The sequence below is a fragment of the Castor canadensis genome, chromosome 9, assembly GCF_047511655.1.
Source record: "Castor canadensis chromosome 9, mCasCan1.hap1v2, whole genome shotgun sequence".
Classification (NCBI taxonomy): domain Eukaryota; kingdom Metazoa; phylum Chordata; class Mammalia; order Rodentia; family Castoridae; genus Castor; species Castor canadensis.
Window position 1 is genome coordinate 33,558,886 of NC_133394.1, and position 21,103 is coordinate 33,579,988.

Sequence of the window (21,103 nt, forward strand, 5' to 3'; positions counted from 1 at the left end):
GACCTTGGATCCTGTTTCTGTGAAAATATCATAAGTTTTATCTAGTCAAATCTCTTCATTTCATATAAGAAGAAATTTGATATCTATAGTTGAAGGAAGAAACTCTTTCATAGTCATACACAGTTGTTAAATAGAAAGGTCCTAGGCTGAATACTTAGAAGGCTTGAAGTCCTGCTATTTATAACTCTAACGCATAGTGTTGGAAGGCATCTGTTGTGGACTAAACTATGTCCTCCCAAAATTCGTATGTTAGCATAGCATCCTAAAAATACCTCAGAATGTAACTGCATTTGTAGATGAAGTCCTTAAAAAGACTTATATTGAGCTCATGTGGGTTGTTATGTGGGTCCTAATCCAACCTGATTGGTGTTTTGTAAGAAGAGAAGATGAGGACATATTGAAAGAGATTCCCATAGATGTGTGATCATGGAGAAGAGACAATGTAAAGAAGCAGCTTCAAGTCAAGGAGAAAGGCCTCAGATCTTGGATGTTCAGCCTTCAGAACTGTGAGAAATTCAATTTGTATTGTTTAAGGCACCCAGTCTGTGGTATTTGATTATGGCAGCTCAGGGACTCAGAAAGATAATTACAAATGAAGGAGAGTGAACTTGAATGCTGTTAATAACTTACAGACAGGTTGGCCATTAGATAGTATTGTTCAAGGAGTCCTGGAAAATCATATCTCTGTTTTCCCCCAAGGTATTGAAGACACCGTGCACTAGAGGGAAGACTGCAATACTCTGTTGTTACCATGGCTTGGTGTAGAATTCCACTGGAGAGCCCTGGTTTCTTAGCTGTAAATGCATAGCTGTCTGTCATTCTTGGCACTGTCAGGTTCTTTATTTCTTTTTGAGTAAATCTGGGCCAGATTTACTGAGTTCCCCAGAACTCATATATTTCATCAAATTTTTTACATTTATTAAATCAGAATTATATAGATTTTTCTTTTCTAATTAAAATATATAAATTATCTATTTCTTATTTTGTTCATCATATAACTCTTATTTTATCCCTACTCTGTTTCTCAAGAGAGAATTCAATTCCTCTTGTGTTCTTGGTTCCTCCAAAGATGCCTTAGGATATGTGAAACACTTATCTTCACATGCTGCCCTTGCTTCTTCATTCTGTGCTTTTCTTAGTTTTCTGAGTTAAGGAGGTCATACTATGTTCTAGGCCTATGCTGCAATAATTCAGCTTTCCATCAGTACTCTGGTTCTGAGTCTTCATTATGGTACTCTATTCTGTTCTGCAGTTTTTCTTCCTAACCTCTATTTAATGAGTCTGTTGTTTACTCCTCCTTGAAGAAAACAGATCTACAACTGGTGTTTGCACACAGAGTATATGGATCTCCTTTGATCTCACTCACCATTTACTTGTGTGTCCTATTTGTTCAATCTTCTCATGTATGTGACAAGGGAACAAATTAGTGCCTAGAGTTTCTATTTTAGTTTCTGGAACTTGAAAGACTTTACCTAATACAATCCTATTGAAGTTCAATTTTGTGACATTCTCATCTTAAGTGTCCCCACCCCAACCTCTTTCTGTAACAATTTGAATCAGTGCAATAGATGGAAAAAAAGAATCGTCTACAGAATATTCTATTTCAAGGTCTTTTTTAAATGCATGTACTTAGGACCAGTTTCTACATTCTGGCCAGTTGTGTTCGGAGCACTGAAGTCTCTCTACAGAGAGAGGCATGTTGCCCCAGAGAGAAGAGGGGAGAAATACCACCTTGCTTGCCTCCAAAAGTAATATCCATGCAGCAACATAATTCACATGTGATGTTTCAGTTGGCTCTTATCCTCCTCCAAGTGGGACAAGCAGGGAGAAAAGAAATGGTTTTCATTGCTATTATCTTGCATTTGCAGAACAACAGGCTTGTTTTCTTTTTGGAGCAAAGTATGGGAGGATGATTGTATTGCCTAGTCCCATTTTGTCATTTTAATTCTGGTTTTAGGCAACTGTATGAATTTTCACCTTTTTCTTTGACCTCTATGTGGACGGTAACTATGCTTTTCTTGCTGTTTTAATTCTGATATGCCCATATTGTCTAGAAGATACCTGAATTGCTTAGTAAATTATTTTCTTAATAGATGCATAGTTACCACAATTATGTTAGTGAGACATTAAAAAACTGAATCAAAGAAAATTTTCTGGAAATTTTTAAACTAATCTTCCCTATTATGGTTGGTTTCATTAAGTCTAGATGCTGTTTATTTCTTTCCCATATGGTAGATTACTATAACCTAACAAAGGCTAGTACCTTGATTTGGAAACAATAATTTGAGTGAAATTATATTAAGTATAATCATTCATCACACTTATTTATGAGTGCTAATATATGGCTGGCACTATGTCACGGTAGGATTCTTTCCTGCCTCATGGAGGGTAGAAGTTTGGCACTGACTGAACATTAAAAAATAATTACAAAGCATCGTGACCTATAAGACAGTCTGAAATGAGATATTGAAGGAATGACATTTGAGTTATGAATCTTTAGAGAAAACCATGACGATTAAGAGTCATAGAGGACAGATCTGTAAAAAGAAAAATGTTTCTAGAAAAAATACTAATATCTAGAATCTGGAATAGTCAGGGAATTTCATATAGTTAATCATATCTCAAAAAAGAAGATGAAGGATAACTGAAAGGGATTTGAAAATTCAGTTACTTATGAATTGCTAAGTTTATGTTTGACCTAGAATGCATGAATGGTGCTAGATTCAAAAGTGTATCTGACTGTGAGGTAGAATGATGAGTGGGGAAGCTATGTGAGTTTGAGGTGGTGAAAAAACATGTACATAAGGGTTATATAAGTGAGTAAAGCTTTCCTCAAGAAAATGGTTTAAAATTGCAGTGAATGGGTTAGGAGAAAAAATACTGTTTTCTCCACCCTATTATCATTCACTTTGATTTCCCCTCTGACCGTTCTTTAAATGTTGGTGCTTTCTCCTTTTTTCATTCCCTCTGTGTGATCTGGTCCTGTGACAGGATATTCACTTTTCCAACTGCCTTGTCTATTCTGATTATTTAAATCTTTATTTCCATTTGGTTGATCTCTCCTGAGACCCAGGCTCCTAATTCTTTGCACATTTCCACTACATGAATGTGTTTATAGCAAGTTCTTCTTCAAAATCAAATAGCACATTCACTCTCAGTTTTTCTTTTTTTGGAGGTACTAGAGTTTGAACTCAGGGCCTTGCACTTGCTAGGCAGGTGCTCTACCACTTAAGACATGCCAGCTGGCCTTTTCTTATGTTTCTTAAATTGATTCTACCAGTAGTCCTAGTGGGCCATCTGGAATCATCTAAGATGTATCCCTTTTGTTCATCTTTTACATCTTAGATTATAGCATTTTACCAATTTCCCATTCTTTTTTTCTTTTATGTTAGTTTTCTTAGTCCAGATACTAATAAAATTAAAATGGAATCATTATTAAAATACTCTCTGACATACACATTCATATACATACTAAATTGGAGCTCCTTAATAGTATGGACATTTATAACAATTTTGCAGTTATTTCTAGATACTAAATGCTTATTGAATGAAGATGAATGAAACAAAAAAGTTATTGAATTATGAATGCCCCTATCTTTTTCCCTTTTTTCAAAAAAGGTAGATGTTTTCCACTTCATTTCTTTCCCTTTATGTGGCTTCTTTGGGGTTTGTTAGCACGGCTTGTTCTTTGATATTTTGTAATAAAAAATTAAGATAAGAAGAATGAGGGAGGGAAGAGAAGCCTTGAGATAGGGCTTGATTGAGTAATTCCTCAGAGAACCTTTGGAGAAGTTTTGAGAAAGGCACCTATAGGCTATAAATAAAGTGGATGAGACAGAAAAGAGAGATTTCAGAATGTATTGCTCTCATTGAGAAATCACTCTAATCTGTGCAGAAACTAACTTGAAAGAAGAGAGATATGCAAGATAAAATTTGAATGGCTTTTTAGTTTCCTAACTGTGCAACCAAATTCTATAACCGTTGTCAGTTTATTTAAGTTTGCTGTGATGTGAACCTCAACAAAAGAATCATAGATTTAATGGAAATACAGGTGACTGAATGCAGAATACACAAATGCAACGGAGACACAAATGATTGAATACAAAATGTTTAATCAAGTGAATGAACAAATAAATGAGTAAGAACCTAACCACCATGGCACCCAGATGGAAGGTATTTTGTGTCATCACAGAATTTATTGTGGATTGTTCATAGGTAATAGAGTATAAACAGATAATTCTGTAGCATTCGTTTTGGAAGAGGCAATTTTGATTTTAAAAAATTCAACATCAGATGATAATTATTTCATAATAGCGAAGGCACTTCAGTAAAACAGTATCCTGATGAGTCTACTAGAGTAAATTTGTAAGTGAATGTGTGTCAAAGCACTGAATAAATTGATCTGCTTGATAAGATTATCCAGTGTTTCCTATGAAATTATGTTTGGAAAGATAATGGTTTCAAGTTTAATGAGGTTTGTATAGAGCTTTGTGAATGTGCATGCTTATCTTTTCGTGGGCAATGTTTGCCTAATATGTCCAGATCCTCTAATTCACCTAGTTATGATACTGAAACTGCTACTAACTTAGCAAAGAATGATTGTTCTTTTGTTTCCTCTAGCATTAGATGCATCTAATAACCTAGCAACTACTTAAATATATATATATACTGTAGATTGGGGATTCTTGGACACAGCCTTGATTTTTGTACCATTATCAATAGATATTTTTCTGCCATAAGTTTATTTCTTTTCACTATTATGTGAGCGATTTTGTTAGAAAAGAGCTGCAATGTGTTAGCTCAAGAGAATGATATGTCCTTTGCTTCACATGCAGATACTCTTATAATTTTCATGTGATGAGTGGCTGAAAAAATTGAAAGCAATCTTACCTTATTCTTGAAAGTTATCTCACTACTGATACTAAGCAGAAATACCAGCTGGGGCCATATGCAAGATACAGATGTAAAAATTTAATTGTATTTTTTGAGAAGAAACCTGGATAGTGGGAATATTTAGAAGAACAAATTTATAATTTAGGGTAGTTTTCCTTTACAAAAATGATGTAGATAACACTTATTTGAGGAATTAGATGGTAATTATTTGAGTTCATCATCACAAAGACTGCTTCTGAACAACTACATATATATTTATATGAAATATATATATACATATATATATATATATTTGGTGGCACTGGACCCTCACATTTGCTAGTCAGGCACTCACTCTACCTCTTGAGTCACTGCACCAACCCTGAGCTACTTGATATTTTAAGGTATTGCTTTGTTTCTTTCCTCCATCTTTTCAATTTTAGATATTGGGTGTACTAAATTTGAGGACTAGGGGTACTAAAATCCTTAGACTTGTGCCATTTGATCAGCTTTAAACAGAGTAGCTATTAAACATTTTAAATGTGGCTAGTCTGAACTGAGATGAGCCATAAGTATAAAATGCCCATGTGACTTCAAAGACTTGGCAATAAAACAGAATATGTCTCACGCACATATAGTCTTTAATTATAACCTATTGTTGCTAGGCACATAGTGGGATGGAGTAGATGTTGAACCTGTGTTTGGTTACATTTCTGTTTCTTATCTAGTGCTAAATCAGTGTCTCTCTTATTTTCATTGCTACTTGTAGCCCTCAATTTCTCATTATCTTTCTGCAGAGCTTCAAAAGAACTTAGCAGTAATCAGTCAACTTCATTGTCTTCATAGGCAGCATTGCCTCTTATCTTTCATATGCCTGAATCATCTCACTTACAGTGGCATTTCCCTCCATCAGAAAGTTGTCCAAAGTCTTACCAGTGAAATCTTTTGCTATCAAGTCATGTGTTAGTCAGCTTTCTGGTACTATAACAGTGAGAAATTCAGTTTATAAGGAGAGAAGATTTATTTTGGCTCACAGTTTGGAAGTTTCAGTTCCTTGTCTGTTGGCCCTATTGCTGTTGGGCCTGTGTTGAGGCAGCAGTCATGGTAGGGAGCATGTGGCAATGGAAAAGCCACTCACCTCATGGCCAGGATGCAAGAAAAGGAAGCAGAGCAAGAAACAAGAGTCCCACAATTTCCTTCAAAGCCATGCTGCAATGACCTAGGACTTCCCAGTATGCCCCATAGTGGGCTTTGGAGGGACACTTAAGTTCCTGACTGTATCAGGGCACCACCTTATACCAGAAACATCCATGTCCAATCCACCACTAAGGATGGTGCTGTCTTTGCCCACCAGCAAATAAGTTCATCTGGCTGCCTGCTGTTTTGGATTACTCTCTCTTAACACTTCATTAACTTGGGTCTTTCTGAGAAGTGGATGGTAAGACAGGATAGTAAAAAGATTAAGAAGAAGCAGTATAATCTGCCTTCAGTCTATGGCACAAATCTAGCAACTGTGGAAGGAGAAAGAGAAGGAAACAGGATTTGGTGAGAAGAGTATTCAAAGGAGGAGGCCTGGTGGAGAGGGAATAAGAGAGAGTAACGGAGGGGGGACAAACGATCAAAGCATGTATGGAAATGTTACAATGGAACATATTATTTTATACAATTAATATATGCTTATAAAATATAAATGCACTGGAAAAGTAAAAAGTAATGAAATAAAATAAATATAGAAAAAAGAATGTATCTCTTTCTTAATTTAAAAATATTTTTATTATCATATATTAATCATTAATTTTACAAGGGGGGTTCATTATGGTATTTCCAAAGATGCATATAGTGGACTTTGAACAAGTTCACCTCCTGTATTATTCTCCCTTAAACCCATCTTCGTTCCTGTCCTTTACAAATATAATTTAGTGAGTTTAATTATTCCTTATGCTGTTTCATATATATATAAATATATAAACCATCCTTCTATTCACCACATATTCTATTCTCCTTTCTCCCTCCTCTTCCTGCTGATTCCCCACAGTCCCCTTTTTATGCTCATGTCCCATTACTATTGTTATTAATGTCATCATTTTTAGGTCTAGATTCTATGTATTAACGAAAACTGTGGTATTTGATTTTTTGAGCTTCATTTATCTCACTCAAGATGATTATCTCCAGTTCCATTCATTTTCCTCAAAAGGACATAGTTTCACTCATCTTTGTGGGTGAATAATACTCCATTGTGTGTATATGCCGTATTTTCTTTCTTTATCCATTTTTGGGAACCTAGGTTGATTTCACAGTTTGACTATTGTGTTGATTCCTACAATTCACATGGACATGCAGGTATCTCTTGTGTATGTTTATTTACTCTTCTTTGTATGTGTGTCCAAGAATGGTATAGCATGGTCATAAGGAAGTCTATTTTTAGTTTTTTGAGGAACCCTCATAGTGGTTGCATTCCAACCAATAGTATATGGTATTCATTTTCCCCACATCCTCGCCAGCATTTGTTATTGTTTTTGTCCTGAAAGTACTTCTGGCTGGGACTATATGGGATATCAGTGTCATTTTGATTTTTGATTTGCATTTCCTTTATAGCTAAAGATATTAAACATTTCTTCATATGTTTATTAGCCATTTGTTCTTCCTCTGAGAACTGACTGTTCAATTCATTCGCTTGTTTATTAATCAGACCATTTGTTCTTTAGTGTTTAATTTCCAGAGTTCTTGTTCTGTTCTGGATATTAATCCTTTATCTGATGAATGGCTGGCAATGATTTTCTCCCATTCAGTGGATTGTCTCTTCGTTCTGGTAATTGTTTCTTTCCTTTGATGTGCAGAGGCTCTTTAATTTGATGCTGTTCCGTTTGTCAATTCTTGCTCTTATTTCCTAAGCAAATAGAGTCCTATTCAGAAAATAATTACCCATCTTGTATCTTTAAGTGTTTTCCTGTAGTCGTTTCAAAGTTTATGATCTTACATTAAGATCTTTGATACATTTTGAATTGACATGGGATTTAGCTTCGGTTTTCTACATGTGGATGTCCACTTTTCCCAGCACCATTTTTCTAAGAGGCTGTCCTTTCTCCAATATATGTTTTAGGCTCCTTTGACAAAACTCAGATGGTTGTAGCTGTGGGTTTATTTCTGGAAGTTCTATTCTGTTTCCTTAGTCTTCATATTTGTTTTTTTGCCAGTACCATGCTGTTTTTGTTACTGGGGCTCTGTAGTATAACCCATAGTCAGTATTGTGATACCTCCAGCGTTGCTCTTTTTGTTCAGGATTGTTTTGATTATTTGGGAGACTCTGTATTTTGAGTTCACTGCTTGAAATTTCATCCTTTTCATTAGCACTCAAGCCTTTTATTGTAGAATTTTTGAGTTTTGGAGGAGAGGAGACATGTTGTGGTCTATGCCTATAACTCCAAGTGTTTTCCCTTAGTAGTGTCAAAGTTTCTGGTGTAATATTATGATCTTTGATACATTCTGAATAGATTTTTTTGTATAGGGATATAGTAGTAGTCTTTCATGTGTGAATAACCAGTTTTCTCAACACTCTTTGTTAAAGAGGCTGTCTTTTCTTCAATGCATGTTTTTGGCACATTCGTCAGATGGTTTTCTGTGGGTTTGTGGCTTTGTTTCTGGGTCCTCTATTCTATTCCATTGGTCTACATGACTGCTTTTATGCCTGAATCATGTTGTTCATTAGTATAGCTCTGTAGTATAATTTGAAGTCAGGTATTGTGATACCTCTAGCATTGATCTTTTTCTCACGATTGCTTTGGTTATTTGGGGTCCTTTTTTGTGCATCCATATGAATTTTATGATTGTTTTTTCTACTTATGTGAAGAACATTGGGATTTTGATGGGGATTGCATTCAATCTGTAGATTGCTTTTGATAATATGGTCATTTTAAACAATATTAATCCTGCCAATCCATGAACATCAAAGGTCTTTCTATTTTCTGGTATCTTCCTCAGTTTCTTTCTTCAATATTTTACAGTTTTCATTGTGGAGATCTTTGACCTTTTTGGTTAAGTTTATTCCTTGGTGCTATACTTTTATTTTTTATGCTACTGTGAACAAGATTGGTTTTCTAATTTTTTTTCTAAGTGTATATAAAATCTACTGATTTGTGGATGTTGATTTTGCATCCTGCTATGTTGTTGAAAGTGTTTTTTGTATCTAAGAGATTTCTGGTGGAATCTTTAGGGTTTTTAAAGTATAGGCTCTTATCATCTGTAAAAAGAGATAATTCAATTTCTTCCTTTCCTATTGGCATATCATTTTATTTATTTCACTTGACTTATTGCTCTGGCTAAGAATTTAAGAACCATATGGATTAAAAGTGAATAAAGTAGACACCCTTGTCTCATTTCTGATTTTAGAGGAAATGTTTTCAACTTTCCTCCATTCAGTTGGTTATGGGTTTGTCATACAGAGCCTTTATTTTTTAGAGGTGTGATTCTTGTATTCCTAGTTTCTTTAGGGCTTTTTGTCATGAATGGATGTGGAATTTTATCAAAGGCTTTTTCAGCATTTACTGAATTGATCTTGTGAGTTCTGTCCTTGTCTATACTGATGTGCTAAATTTATTGTTTTGTGTGTGTTGAACTATCCTTACATACCTGCAGTGAAACCAACTTGATCTTGATCCTTTAAATGAATTGTTGAACTCAGTTTATGAATATTTTTATTGAGGATTTTAAAAAATGTGTTCATTAAGGAAATTGTGTGTGTGTGTGTCCTTATCCAGTTTTGATGTTGGGGTAAATCCCAATATCAAAGATATTGTTTCATAGAAAAAATTCAGTAGCATTCCTTCTATTTCTATTTTGTGAAAAAATTAGACGAGTATTGGTGTTATTTCTTCTTAAAAGTCTTGTTAGAATTCAGCAGTGAATCTGTTTGGTTGTGGACTTTGTTGGGAGACTTTTTTTTGTTATGGCCTCAACCTCACTGCTTGTTATTGATCTGTTTAGGTTATTTACATCATGTTGGTTCAACTGTAGTAGGTCATATATGTCTAGAAATTTATTAATTTCTTCTAGATTTTCCAATTTATTTCAAAGTTTTCAAAATATTCCCTAATGATCCTCTGGATTTCAGTGGTATCTCTTGTAATGTCCTTTTTTGGTATCTCTAATTTTATTAATTTGGGTCTTCTCTTTCATTTGGTTAGCTTAACTAAGGATCTACTAAGTTTGTAACTTTTTGGAAAGCAAACTCTGTTTCACTTACCCTTTGTAGTATTATTTTTGTTTCCATTTCATCAATTTCCTCCTTGATCTTTACTATTACTTTCTATCTACTAATTTTGGGTTTGACTTGTTCTGGTTTTTCTAAAATCTTGAGGTGAATCACTATGTTTTTATGTGAGATCTCTTTGACTTTTTAAAATGTAGACACTCAAAGTTATAAACTTCTGTTTTAGACTAGTCTTCCCTAGATCCCAAGTTTCTGGCAAGTTGTGCTTTCATTTTCATTTAATTTTAAGACTTTTTAAAATTTCCCTTGATTTCTTCAATGACACACTGATCGTTAAACAACATATTGTTCAGTCTCCATAGATTAGATAGTATCTGTAGTGTCTCTTGCTATTTATTTCTAGCTTTATTAAGATAAGATGAGATACTAATTATCAATTTTTCTATATTTGTAAGAGTAGCTTTATGTTTTAAAATGAGGTCTATTTTGTAGAAAGTTCCATGGGCTGCTGAGAAGAATGTATATGCCACTGTTATTGTTGGAATATTCTGTAGATATCTCTTAACTCCATTTGATCTATGGTGCAGAGTAAGTCTGTTTATTTTTTCTTTTTTTATTGTTTTACTATTCATATGTGCATACAATGCTTGGGTCATTTCTCCCCCCCTGCCCCCACCCCCTCCCTTATCATCCACTCCACCCCCCCTCTCTCCCCCCACCCCCTCAATACCCAGCAGAAACTATTTTGCCCTTATCTCTAATTTTGTTGAAGAGAGAGTATAAGCCATAATAGGAAGGAACAAGGGTTTTTGCTAGTTGAGATAAGGATAGCTATACAGGGAGTTGACTCACATTACTTTCCTTTGCATGTGTGTTACCTTCTAGGTTAATTCTTTTTGATCTAACCTTTTCTCTAGTTCCTGGTCCCTTCTCCTATTGGCCTCAGTTGCTTTTAAGATATCTGCTTTAGTTTCTCTGCGTTGAGGGCAACAAATGCTAGCTAATTTTTTAGGTGTGTTACCTATCCTCATACCTCCCTTGTGTGTTCTCTCTTTTATCATGTGCTCAAAGTCCAATCCCTTTGTTGTGTTTGCCCTTGATCTAATGTCCGCATATGAGGGAGAACATATGATTTTTGGTCTTTTGGGCCAGGCCAACCTCACTCAGAATGATGTTCTCCAATTCCATCCATTTACCAGCGAATGATAACATTTTGTTCTTCATGGCTGCATAAAATTCCATTGTGTATAGATACCACATTTTCTTGATCCATTTGTCAGTAGTCTGGCATCTTGGCTGTTTCCATAACTTGGCTATTGTGAATAGTGCTGCAATAAACATGGGTGTGCAGGTGCCTGGAGTAACCTGTGTCACAGTCTTTTGGGTATATCCCCAAGAGAGGTATTGCTGGATCAAAGGGTAGATCAATGTCTAGCTTTTTAAGTAGCCTCCACATTTTTTTCCAGAGTGGTTGTACTAGTTTACATTCCCACCAACAGTGTAAGAGGGTTCCTTTTTCCCCACATCCTCTCCAACACCTGTTGTTGGTGGTGTTGCTAATGATGGCTATTCTAACAGGGGTGAGGTAGAATCTTAGTGTGGTTTTAATTTGCATTTCCTTTACTGCTAGAGATGGTGAGCATTTTTTCATGTGTTTTTTGCCATTTGAATTTCTTCTTTTGAGAAAGTTCTGTTTAGTTCACTTGCCCATTTCTTTATTGGTTCATTAGTTTTGGGAGAATTTAGTTTTTTAAGTTCCCTGTATATTCTGGTTATCAGTCCTTTGTCTGATGTATAATTGGCAAATATTTTCTCCCACTCTGTGGGTGTTCTCTTCAGTTTAGAGACCATTTCTTTTGATGATCAGAAGCTGTTTCGTTTTATGAAGTCCCATTTATCTATGCTGTCTCTTAGTTGCTGTGCTGCTGGGGTTTCATTGAGAAAGTTCTTACCTATACTACTAACTCCAGAGTATTTCCTACTCTTTCCTGTATCAACTTTAGACTTTGTGGTCTGATATTAAGATCCTTGATCCATTTTGAGTTAATATTGGTATAGGGTGATATACATGGATCTAGTTTCAGTTTTTTGTAGATTGCTAACCAGTTTTCCCAGCAGTTTTTGTTGAAGAGGATGCTTTTTCTCCATTGTATATTTTTAGCACCTTTGTCAAAGACAAGTTGGTTATAGTTGTGTGGTTTCATATCTGGGTCCTCTATTCTGTTCCACTGGTCTTCATGTCTTTTTTTGTGCCAGTACCATGCTGTTTTTATTGTTATTGCTTTGTAATATAGTTTGAAGTCAGGTATTGTGATACCTCCAGCATTGTTCTTTTGATTGACTATTGCCTTGGCTATTTGTGTCCTCTTGTGTTTCCATATAAATTTAACGGTAGATTTTTCAATCTCTTTAATGAATGTCATTGGAATTTTGATGGGAATTGCATTAAACAAGTAGATTACTTTTGGGAATATAGACATTTTTACCAATCCATGAGTATGGGAGATCTCTCCACTTTCTATAGTCTTTCTCAATCTCTTTCTTCAGAAGTGTGTAGTTTTCATTGTAGAGGTCTTTCACATCTTTTGTTAGGTTTACACCTAGGTATTTGATTTTTTTTGAGGCTATTGTAAATGGAATTGTTTTCATATATTCTTTTTCAGTTTGCTCATTATTAGTGTATAGAAATACTAATGATTTTTCCATGTTGATTTTATATCCTGCTACCTTGCTGTAGCTATTGATGATGTCTAGAAGCTTCTGAGTAGAGTTTTTTGGGTCTTTAAGGTATAGGATCATGTCATCTGCAAATAGGGATATTTTGACAGTTTCTTTACCTATTTGTATTCCTTTTTTTCCTTCTTCTTGCCTAATTACTCTGGGTAGGAATTCCAGTACTATGTTTAATAGGAGTGGAGATGGTGGGCATCCTTGTCTGGTTCCTGATTTTAGAGGGAATGGTTTTAGTTTTTCTCTGTTAAGTGTAATGCTGACTATAGGTTTGTCTTATATAGCTTTTATAATGTTGAGGTACTTTCCTTCTATTCCTAGTTTTCTTAGAGCTTTTATCATGAAATGGTGTTGGATCTTATCAAAGGCTTTTTCTGCATCTATTGAGATGATCAAGTGGTTTTTGTCTTTGCTTCTGTTAATGTGGTTTATTATGTTTATTGATTTTCATATGTTGAACCACCCCTGCATCCCTAGGATGAAGCCTACTTGGTCTTGGTGAATAATCTTTTTGATGTGTTGTTGAATTCAGTTTGCCATTATTTTGTTGAGGATTTTTGCATCAATGTTCATTAAGGAGATTGGCCTATAGTTCTCCTTTTTGGAGATGTCTTTGCCTGGTTTTGGGATAAGTATAATACTGGCTTCATAAAATGTGTTAGGCAGTTTTCCTTCCCTTTCTATTCTGTGGAACAGTTTAAGAAGGGTTGGTATTAGTTCTTCTTTAATGGTCTGATTGAATTCAGCAGAGAATCCATCAGGTCCTGTACTTTTCTTTTTGGGGAGACTCTTTATTGCTGCTTCAATTTCATTGATTGTAATAGGTATGTTTAGTTGGTTAATATCCTCTTGGTTCAATATGGATGGTCACAAGTATCTAGAAATTTGTCTGTTGATTCAAGATTTTCCAATTTATTTAAATAAACATTCTCATGGTAGTACCTGATGATTCCCTGGATTTCCTTGGTGTTTTTTGTTATCTTCTCTTTTTTGTTTCTGGTTTTACTGATTTGGGTCTTTTCCCTCCTCATTTTAGTCAGCTTTGCCGGGTGTTTGTCAATCTTGTATATTTTTTCAAAGAACGAGCTTTTTGTTTTGTTTATTCTCTGTATGGTGTTTTTGGTCTCTATTTCATTAATTTCAGTTCTTATTTTTATTATTTCTCTCCTGCTTGTTTTGGGTTTTGCTTGTTTTTGTTTTTCGAGGAGTTTGAGAGGTAGCATTTAGTCCTTTATTTGAGATATTCCTGCTGTTTTTAATATATGCACTCTTGGCTATAGACTTTCCTCTTAGGACTGCCTTTGCTATATCACATATGTTCTGTGTTTTCATTTTCAATAAATACCAGAAACTTTTTCATTTCCTCTGTTATTTCTTCTGTGACCCAATTGTTTGCATATTTTCTGGAAATGCTTTTGTTGTTGAGTTCTAGTTTTATTGCATTGTTATCAGATAGAATGCAGGGGATAGTTTCAATTTTTTTATATTTGTCAAGTGTTGCTTTGTGAAATAAGGCATGGTCTATTTTCAAGAAAGTTCCATGGGCTGCCTAGAAGAATGTATATTGTGCTGTTTCAGGGTGAAATATTCTATAGACATCTGTTAGGTACATTTGATCTATGGTGTCATTTAGTTCTAGGATTTCTTTTTGACTTTTTTGTTTGGATGACCTATATATTGAAGGGTATTAAAGTCTCCCACTATCACTGTGTTGGACTCTATATCTGCTTTTAAGTACTTTAGAGTATGTCTGATGAAGTTGGGTACACTGACATTGGGTGCATATAGGTTGGTAATTGTTATTTCCTTTCAATGTATTGCACCTTTTATTGGTATGAAGTGACCTTCACATTTGTCTCATTTGACTAATGTAAGTTTGAAATCTACTTTGTCTGATATAAGTATTGCTACTCCTGCCTGTTTTGGGGGGGCATTAGCTTAGTAAATCTTCTTGCAGTCTTTTACACAAAACCAGCATTTATTTCTGTCAATAAGGTGGGTCTCTTGTAAACAAGGGATGTCAGATATTCCTTTTTAATCCACTTTTCCAAGTGTTGTCTTTTGATGGAGAAGTTGAGTCTGTTGACATTCAGTGTTAACATCGATAGGTATGTGGTGATTCCTGCCATTTAGTTGTTTTTATTGTTTAAGGATTTGATTGTGTGCAGCTGAATCAATGCTATGCTCTGATTCCTTGTCTTTCTTCTCCTGTGGTTTTATACTTCCCATCCTCTTGTAGGTTTTTTTTTTTTGCTTTCATCTTCTGTGTGTATAATTCCTTTTAGAATTTTCTGTAGTGGTGGCTTGGTGGTCATATATTGTCTTAGTTTCTGTTTATTGTGGAAGATTTTTATTGCTTTGTCATTTTTGAATGTTAGTTTTGGTGGGAAGAGTATCCTAAGGCTGAAATTATTTTTATTCAGTGCCTGAAATACCTCACTCTATGCCATTTTTGCTTTTGAGTTTTCCATTGAGAAATCTGCTGTGATTTTGATGGATTTACCTTTATATGTTGTTTTCTCTCTTACATCCTTCAATATTCTTTCTCTGTTCTAAGTGCTTGTCATTTTTATGATAATATGTGGTGGGGAGGTTCTATTTTGATCATCTGTTTGGTGTCCTAGAGGCTTCCTGTACCTGAATGGGCAAAATTTCCTCAAGATTTGGAAAATTTTCTGTTATTATTTTATTGACTATATTATGTATCCCTTTGCTTGCTCCTCTTCTCCTTCTTCAATGCTCATGATTCTCAGGTTGGTCTTTTGATGCAGTCACTGAGTCCTTGCATATTTCTTTTCACAGCTCTTGAGTTGTTTGACTAATAGTTCTTCTGTTTTTTCTTTTTTTAATTTCTATTTTGCCTTCAAGCTCTGAGATTTTGTCTTTCACTAATTCTTGTCTTCTGGAGTGGACTTTCACTGTGTTTTTTTATTTGACTATAGGGACTTTTATTTCCAGGATTTCTGTTTGATTCTTTTTGCTAAGATTTTCCATAGCTTTGTTCAATTCCTCTTTCATATGTTGTGTTCTCATCTTTATTTCATCTCTCTCTCTTTTTATAGTGTCCTTTGTTTCATTCTGGTATTTGTTGAAGTCCTCTCTAAGTTCATTTAGTTGTTTCTGTGTCTTCTCAAATTTTTTATTTGTGGTGTCTTGAAATTTCTTGAGTGTATCTTGTACTTTCTTGTTAACTTTGTCTTGTATCTTCTCCATGAGTTTTTCAGTGATGTCTTCAATGATTTCCTCATTGAGAGATTTTTTTGTGGGCATCATTGAGTTCATTTATCATTGTTTTGTTGGGTTAGGAGCTGGATATTCATTTTCTTCATTTCCCACTAAATATTCTATTTAATTGTTTTTGTGAGAAGTGTAGTTTCCTTGTGTTCTTCTCCCCATCCTATTACTTGGTGCTGTGCAACTATGTTCTTGATTGGCTAGTTGGTTGTTTTAATTGCCTGTTTTCTTTCCTTTAATTTTTGTGTTGTGGCTGGCATAGTTGTTAATTAGGATGATGTGTTATTTCTGTCCCTGGCCTGGGGGTGTAAATTAGCAGTAACAAATTCATAGGTTCAATGCTAGGCCAGTTTACATATTATATAAAAAACCCCTTTGGTGATAATATCTATAAACATTGGGTGTAGGGGTGGTAATGGTAGCTTGGCTAGACATAGAAACTTCGGTAATTGTTAGAGGTGGCAGTAGTGGGTGGGGTGGATGGGGAAGTGGTCTGAGGGCTGGGTTTTGTGGCCCTTATGTGTGTTTGGATACATTTTCACTGTTGTAACAGAATGTGATTGTGTCAAGGATTGCAGGAGGCTGGGGGTGTGTATGGTTGGTATAGTAGGCTAGTCAGTGGGTAGTGAATTTGTAGGAGAGGGGGCTAATGTGGTGACAGATTGGGGAAGGATAGGAGGGGGAGGTGAAGACAAGAGAGAGAGTGGATGAGAAGGGGCAGAAAGAGTAGTTGATGGGGGAGAATGGATTATAGCACAAGAAAAGGAGAGAAAGTGAAGGGTTAAGAATAGGGGTAAGGAAATATTATTGGTAAAGTGAATAATACCAAAAAAAAGAAAACAGGTACAGCAACAGAAATTTGGTCTGCTTGGCAAAATTTCTTGACTTATTTATTTCTTTGGCATCCGATCCTAGTATTTTTCTTTTCCTTTTTTATCATTTATTCATTTATTCATATGTGTACACATTGTTTGGTCCACCTTGCCCCCCACACCCCACCCCAACCCCTCCCAACACTCCCCTCACTTCTAGGCAGAACCTGTTCTGCCCTTGCCTTCAATTTTATTGATGAGAAGACATAAGCGATAATAAGAAAGAGCACATTTTTGCTAGCTTGAGATAAAGGTACCTATATAGAAAGATTCCTAGTGTTGCTTCCATGCACATGTGCATTAAAACCCACATTGGTTCATCTCTACCAGACCTCTTCATTACTTCCTGATCACCTTCCCATAGTGGCCTCTGTTAGTTAAGATTACTTTATTAGCTCCTATGCAGTGGCCACATCAAACACTTTCAAGTTCTGGGTTTCCTTCCCTTTCTCTATTCCTCCTGTATGTGTTCTCCCCTTAGCATATGACCCAGGTCCAATTATATTAATGCAATTGTTTTAGGTCCAAAGTCCACATATGAGGGAGAACATATGATTTTTGGCCTTCTGAGCCTGGCTAACTTCACTTAAGATGATGTTCTCCAGTTCCATCCATTTACTTGGGAATGACAAAACTTCATTCTTCTTTGTGGCTGAGTAAAATTTCATTCTTTATAAATACCACATTTTCTTAACTTATTCATTGGTAATGGGGCATCTTGGTTATTTCCATAACTTGGCTTTTGTGACTAGTCCTGCAATAAACATGGGTGTGCAGGTGCCTTTGAATAATTTAAGTTGCATTCCTTTGGGTATATCCCTAAGAGTGGTATTGCTGTATCCTATGGCAGATCTATGTTTAGTTTTTAAAGAAACTTCCATATTGTTTTCCAAAGTGGTTGTAGTAGCTTACATTCCCACCAGCAGTGTATGAGGGTTTATGTTTCCCCACATCCTTGCCAACATTTGTTGTTGTTGGTGTTTTGATGATAGCTATTCTAACAGGAGTGAGGTGGAATCTTAGTGTGGTCTTGATTTGCATTTCCTTTATGGCCAGAGATAGTGAATATTTTTTCATGTGGTTTTTGAACATTTGGATTTCATCTTTTGAAAAAGTTCTGTTTAGTTCATTTGCCTGCCTCTTTACTGGTTCATTGATTTGGGGGGAGTTTAGTTTTTTGAGCTCCCTTTATATTCTGGTTATCAGTTCTTTTTCTGATGTATAGACATCCACTCTGTCTATATGGAGTCTCTTCAGTTTAGAAACCATTTCTTTTGTTGTATAAAAGCTTTTCAATTTCATGTAGTCCCATTTGTCCATCCTTTCTCTTAGTTGCTGAACCACTTGAGTTCTACTGAGGAAGTCCTTGCCTATACCAGAGTACTTCCAGAGTATTCCCTGCTCTTTCCTGTACTAACTTCAGAGTTGCAGGTCTGATATTAAGGTCCTTAACCCACTTTGAGTTGATAAGAGTACAGGGTGATAGACATGGATCTAGTTTCAGTTTTCTACAGGCAGGTAACCACTTTTCCCAGCAACATTTGTTGAAGAGGCTGTGTATTCTCCATTGTATGTTTTTGGCACCTTTATCAAAAATAAGGTGGGCAAAGCTGGGTGGATTCATATCTGGGTCCTCTATTCTGTTCCACTGGTCTACATACCTGTTTTTGTGCCAATACCAAGCTATTTTTGCTTGTCTCTTCAATATAGTTTGAAGTCAGGTGTTGTGATACCTCCAGCATTGCTCTTTTTGCTGAATGTTGCCTTGGCTATTTTCAGTCTCTTGTGATTCCAAATGAATTTAGGGTAGATTTTTCAATTTATGTGATGAATGTCATTGGAATTTTGATTGGAATTGCATTGAACATGTAGAATGCTTTTGGTAGTATAGCCATTTTTACTATGTTGATTCTACCAATCCATGAGCACAGGAGAACTTTCCATCTTCTGTAGTCTTCCTTGATCTGTTCTTCAGAGGTTTGTAGTTCTCCTGGTACAGGTCATTCACATCCTTTGTTAAGTTTACTCCTATGTACTTGATTTTTTTTTAGGCTATTGTAAATGAAATTGTTTTCATATATTCTTTCTTAATTTGTTCATTGTTGGTGTATAGAAAGGCTAATGACTTTTGTAAGTTGATTTTGTATCCTGTCACATTGCTGAACCTGTTTTTGGTATCTAGGAATTTTGGGGTATAGTTTCTTGGGTATTTGAGATATAGGATCATGTCATTTGCAAATAGGGATACTTTGACTGTTTCTTTACCTATTTGTATTTCTTTTATTTCTTCTTCTTGCCTTATTTCTCTGGCTAGGAATTCCAGGACTATGTTGAATAGGAGTGGGGAGAGTAGGTACCTTTGTCTCATTCCTGATTATAGGGGAAATAGTTTCAGTTTTTCTCTATTAAACATGATGTTGGCTATATGTTTGTCATATATAGCCTTTATAATTTTGGGGTACATTCCTTCTATTCCTAGTTTTCTTTAGCTTTTATCATGAAGTGATGTTGAATCTTACCAAAGGCTTTTTTTGCATGCATTGAAATGATCAAGTGGTTTTTGTCTTTGCTTCTATTAATGTGCTGTATTACATTTATAGATTTTTGTTTGTTGAACCACCCCTGCATCCCTGGGTTGAAGCTGACTTGCTCATGGTGAATAATCTTTTTGATATGTAGTTGAATTCAGTTTGCCATTATTTTATTGAGGATTTTTGTATTGATGTTCATTAAGTAGATTGGCCTATAGTTCTCCTTTTGGGATGTGTCTTTGTCTGGTTTTGGGATGAGTGTAATACTGGCTTCATAGATTGAGTTAGTCAGTGTTCCTTCACTTTCTATATCATGGGAACATTTAAGGAAATTTGGCATTAGTTCTTCTTTAAAGGTCTGATAGAATTCAGCAGAGAATCATTCAGGTCCCAATGTTTTCTTCTTTGGGAAACTCTTTATTGTTGCTTTAATTTCATTTTGTGTTATAGATTTCCTTAGTTGGTTAACATCCTCTTGGTGCAGTTTTGGATGGTCATAAGTATTGAGAAATTTGTCCATTTCTTCAAATTTTCAAATTTATTGGAATATAGGTTCTCGAAGTAGTCTCTGATGATTCCCTGGATTTCCTTGGTGTTTGTTGTTTTCACCCCTTTTTTGTTTCTGATGTTACTGACTTGGGTCTTTTCCCTCCTCATTTTAGTCATATTTGCCAGGTGTTTGTCAATCTTGTTTATTTTTTCAAAGAACCAGCTTTCTGTTTTGTTGATTCTTTGTATGGTGTTTTTGGTCTCTATTTCATTAATTTCAATTCTTATTTTTATTATTTCTCGCCTTCTGCTTGATTTGGGTTTTGTTTGTTCTTTTTTTTCTTGGAGTTTGAGATGTAGCTGTAGGTCATTTATCTGAGATCTTTCTCACTTTAATATATGCACTCATGGCTATAAACTTTCCTCTTAGGACTGCTTTTTCTGTGTCCCATAGGTTCTGGTAGGTCGTGTTTTCATTTTCATTAACTTCCAAGACTCTTTTAATTTCCTCTTTTGTTTCTTCTATAACCCACTGATCATTGAGCAATGTGTTATTCAGACTTCAAATGTTTGCATATATTCTGCTGGTGCTTTTGTTGTTGAGTTCTAGTTTTAATATATTGTGATCAGATAGAATGCAGGGGATTATTTCTATTTTATTTGCTGAGCCTTGCTTTGTGTTCTAAGATATGATCTGTTTTGGAGAAAGTTCCATGGGCTGCTGAGAAGAATGTATATTGTGTTGTTCTTGGATGAAATATTTTGTAGACATCACCTAGGTCCATTTAATCTATGCTGTGATTTAGTTCTAGAATTTCTCCATTGATTTTTCACTTGGATGACATATCTATTGGTGATGGGGGGTATTAAAGTCTCCTGCTACCACTGTATTGGAGTATATATGTGCTTTTAAGTACTTTAGAGTATGTGTGATGAAATTGGGTGGACTGACATTGGGTACATATAGGTTGATAATTGTTATTTCCTTCTGGTGTATTTCCCCTTTTATTAGTATGTTGTGTCTGTCTTTATCTCATTTGATCAATGTAAGTTTGAAATCTACTTTGTCTAATATAAGTATTGCTATTCCTGCCAGTTTTCGGGGGGTTATTGGCTTGGTAAATCTTCTTCAAGCCTTTCATTCTAAGCCAGAGTTTGTTTCTGTCAAT

At 35.3% G+C, this 21,103-nt stretch overlaps 1 long non-coding RNA gene across 1 annotated transcript in view; it reads left to right on the plus strand.

Moving 5' to 3' along the window:
• Nucleotides 1-411: 411 nt before the first annotated feature.
• The window catches only part of LOC141410852 (uncharacterized), a 108,851-nt gene continuing 88,159 nt past the window's right edge, over nt 412-21,103 (plus strand). Inside the window, exon 1 of the long non-coding RNA XR_012435625.1 lies at nt 412-506. This is a non-coding gene — a long non-coding RNA (uncharacterized lncRNA). The remainder of the gene's footprint in view (nt 507-21,103) is intronic.